The following is a 4692-nucleotide window of genomic DNA, read 5'->3' as shown; positions in this document are numbered from 1 at the left end:
GATGGGTTTTTAGGTGTCAGAATGTGAGAAGGAATATATTTTGTGAGAATAGAGAGGTTCTTCACTAAATCCACAATCAGTCCAAATAGCCCATTTGTCCATCTGTTGCTGAAGTTTGTCCTGTATGTACCAGGACCATATTTTTGGAATCACCTAATCAGGACATGGGGGCTGACAAAGGATTTTTCCCTTCTGTTCTTACTCACATGAAAGCCTTACAAAGGTATAACATCAAAATATGCATAAGTATGATTTTTTGCTTAATATATCATGAAGCACCTTTACTGAAAAATAACACAATTAAATGAAATGATACTGTTTCAAGGTCTGGGACACAATTTCCATACCCTGTAGTCAACTCCAATGTGACTTACTGAAAAATCTTTAACTTTACAAGGTCAACTTAATCTATCATGACATATGTTCGGGATAAAAATGTCTTCCTTTGTCTTTTATTCTTAACTTTTCATTTCCTTCTTGAATCAGGCTTTCAGTTTTGACCTTCACAATTACTAAGGAAAATCAGATTGCAGTAATTAGAGTATTGCAGAAACACCATATAAAGCTTTGGCTTGATTAGTCCATTAACTTAAGCAACCACACTTTTAACTCCTGAGAATTTTAAACTGATTTAATGTTAGCTGTGTGGTACACTATTTTTTTTTTTTTTTATGATAGCTGAAATATTTGCAGAGTAAGTCAGAGGCAGCATACTTCTTTAGAATGTTATGAGGGCAAAAGGAAAGCCTGCAGAGTAGATGAATCTTAGGGAAATGAGTGTTTTCTAAATATTAACACATGGAATTTGCACTTGAAATGTAACATCCAAATAAGTTATAATGTACATTTTACTATGGAGGCTTTTTCTGAGCAAAGAAAAATTGCCTTACATTTTCACCTAAGTTTATTCGATTAAAAAATGTGAAGGGCAGAACTGCAGAACCATTCATCAAAGTTTTTAAATTTGCTAGAAATAGAAAGATGTTTCTCAAGGGCTTATTTGGCCTAGTTTATGTAATATTTCTCATCTCTGTAATTTTTATGCAGCATTTTAACCTGAAAATGTGCTCTCCCTCCTCTCTTACCCGTTTCGCTGTTTCTCACCACTATCTTCATTAAGTGTTCCAAGTCAAGTCAGTATTAAGGGATTAAGCAAAGAACAGAACTGTTATTAGAAAAGACTTTTTATTGCAAGATTTTCCAGCAGTTTAAAGCCAAGAGAGGGAAACTGTGAATTAAAATTGCTTTTTTGCTTCTCAAAACTGACCTAATTAAGTCATAATGATAAAAGGGGGCTTCCTACTTTCTGGGCTTTTTTTATTGAATTACATTGGTTAATAAAATTCTATTGATTTCAGGTGTACAATTCTATAATACATCATCTGTATATTGTATTGTGTTCACCACCCCATTTCTCATTCCATCACCATTAAGCCCCCTGCCCCCACTTTACTCTCTCCTGCCTTCTCCCTACCCCGCATCTCCTTTCCCAATGTAGGATAGAAAGATTACATTGGTAAAACAGGGTATTTTCCACCCTTAGGTAAAGCTTGTCTAAGAGTGTGTCAATTAAAGCATGGTGAGTTTAGCTATAAACACAATATTAGAAACACTGACTATTAAAGCTAAGCAAAGATCAAAGAACAATTATTCCAAGAAGTTTCCACAAAGAAGCACCAAAGTGAGGATTAAAGATCAGTCCTTCTAAACAATAAAACATAAGTGAAATCAGTAGCAAGCATAAGACTTGTGAAACTGGTTTACCTCTTTCTTAAAAGTGTGAGGTTCAAGGAAGAAAGTATGTTTTATGTGGTCAGTGGTGTGTGAAGAAGTGTGGGGTTCTGCCTGGGGTGGGGTGGAAAAGCAGATGTGTTTGTGTGGAAAGAAGGGCAGAGAGAAACTGAGAGAGACAAAAAGACAGTGACAAATAATCTGCTCCTTTAAAACCCCACAAGCGAATAGAGATGCTGAGTGTCTGGGTCCTGGGGTACAGAGATGATGACAATCCCAGAAGCAACAAGTCTAGTGGGGCACACAAACCTATAAACAGATGAATCTCCGAGTAAAATCTGATGGTAATATAGAGGGCAGAATGTCAACAGCTGCAGGTGAGGCCAACTTTGGTGAGTAGGTGACATTTGGGTTGGGTTTTGAAGATTGACCAGGAGTTATTCAGACAAAGAAGAGGAAGGTGCCTTTCTGAACGGACAGATAGCTGTGCAAAGGAACAGGGCCTTCAAAGGGCATGGAAGAGCCCAGCACCTTGAGGAGGCCAGGGTGTCCATGTGTGAAGGCAGCTGAGGATGGAGCTGGAAGGAAGCAGCGAGCCTGGGTATGGTAACTCTTTAGAATAGAGTTTGAAGCATTCGGCAAAAGGGAACCAAAAGTATTTTCTATGTCAGAGAGTGGTTTGACTTATAGAAATACAAGTCTGGGTGGGCTAGAAAAGGTCAATGGGGGAAAAGGGGGACATATGTAATACTTTCCACAATAAAAGATTAAAAATTAAAAAAATAAATACAAGTCTGGGGAAGTATAAAGGTCTGAGTGGAGAGGGTCTTGGGGCAGGGAAACCAGCTGGAGGGTGTCACAGTTAAGTACTAAGGCAGTGGCAGTGAGAGTTGAAGTGGAGACACCAGAATTCAGAGACGGTTAAGGAGGAATTGCAGGATTTATAATTAAACATGGGCAGGGAAAGAAAGAAGAGTCAAGGATGGCCTCAAAGCTACTGGCTTTGGAAAGGGTGAAAAGTTGCTCTGAGTGTAGAATACAGGAAAAAAATGTAGGTGCTAGGAAAACGAAAGGTGAGCATCATGGTAGGATTGAGGATATCCAGAGAGAGCACGTGAGTGAGGAGGTTGAGAAAGGAATGCTGGGAACATCATCACATGGGGCAATGATTCTTAACAAGGGAGGCGGCACCGAGGAAAGGAAGGAAGGTCCCCTGAACTGGCTCTCAGGCTGGCTCTGCTTGGCTGCTTTTTAAGCTGGGGACAAGGTGGGTTTTGGTGACAGGGCATACTTTTTAGGAAAAGCAGGCTTGCGAAATTTTCTTTTTCCATCTGCATTGCCTGGTAACTATGTTTGCACCTTTACTGTGGGGATAAGATGGCAGATGGTTCATTACTGCCACCCTAGAAAGGTGTTCCTGTCAAACCTTGATCCATTGTGCGGGCAGGCCAGTGGCTTTAACACTGGCAGTTAGAAGGAGATAAAATCAGCTATCTCTGTGTTTCTGAGTAGAGAGTGGAGGGGTGGTGACATTGAGGTCAGCCTATCTGGCATTCCTTCTGGCCATGTGGTCTTAACTTGGCTTTCTGGTCACCTGGTGTTTTCTTCTTCTTTTTTTAATGTTTAATCTTTTATTTATTTTATTTTTTTATTGTTTTATTGCTTAAAGTATTACAAAGAGTATTACATGTCTTTTTTTCCTGCCCTTGACAATCCCCTGACCTCCCCTACCCCCCAGTGTCTTATGTCCATTGGTTATGCTTATATGCATGCATACAAGTCTGGTGTTTTCTATTCCCTGCCCCAAATTACTATGCTATCTCATAACCTCTACTTTTTATTACCTAGATGCTCTCCTCTCCTACACTCCAATAAATGGACTCTAGAAATTTTGCCTGTGTTGCCAAAAGGAACAGATGTTTTTGTCTTTACCTTAACTAAACTTCAGCTGGCCACCTACTTGTTACTGAATGTCCCTTTGGCTTCTATGGTATTATTTCCTCCTGTTATCTGCTGCTCCTCTATTTTTTTTAAACCATTCCTTCTTAATCTCTCTGCCTTCTCTGCCTAAAACTTATACCTTGGTGTTTCTCATGGTTTGTTTGTGAATCATGACACCCAGCATCAACATGTATGACCTCCTTGGGAAGATTTTAATCCATTCTCAGGGTTTTCATAGCCATTTAATACCTAAATACAGTTGTTCGTATAGAAAAAGACTTGCAAGTTTATGATTATAATAGCTTTAACTCAAAGGAATGTCACAACTGTAAACCTACTTTGGCCCACACGGTTTGGATCTGTAGATCTCAAGACCTGCCCACCAATTTGAGCTTCAGAGCAATGTCTGATTATTTATTAGATGTCTCCCACAGATCTCTAAAGATCTGCTAAATGTAATTGGCCATTCTCCACTCTTAACAGTGCAACACTTAAAAATCTTAAAGTACCACACAAGTGAACTTTCACCTCCCACATATAATCAGTCAAGTTTCTAAACCTAAAGTGTTTTCACATCTGTTCTCCATACTACCCCTTTCTTATAGTGCTGGGCTTTAGGCCTTATCATTGCTAGTCTGATTTACTGCAATGGCTTCATAATTTGAATCTCTGTAGGAGCTCAATATTGCTTTCCTTAAACTCATCTTCCATGCCGCTACCAGAATAAGCTATTAAAAATGTAATTCTGCCTGACCAATGTGGCTCAGTGGTTGAGCATCGACCTGTGAACCAGGAGGTCACGGTTCGATTCCCAGTCAAGGCACATGCCTGGGTTGTGAGCTTGATCCCCAGTGGGGGACATGCAAGAGGCAGCCAATAAATGATTCTCTCTCATCATTGATGTTTCTATCCCTCTTTCCCTCTTCCTTCCTCTCTCTGAAATCAGTATGTTTTTAAAAAAGAAATGTAATTCTATCAATAAGAATGGCAATAGATCTCATAACATGTAAAAACACTCAT

The sequence above is a fragment of the Myotis myotis genome, unplaced genomic scaffold, assembly GCF_014108235.1.
Source record: "Myotis myotis isolate mMyoMyo1 unplaced genomic scaffold, mMyoMyo1.p scaffold_m19_p_3, whole genome shotgun sequence".
Classification (NCBI taxonomy): Eukaryota; Metazoa; Chordata; class Mammalia; order Chiroptera; family Vespertilionidae; genus Myotis; species Myotis myotis.
This window is presented reverse-complemented; position numbering follows the sequence as displayed.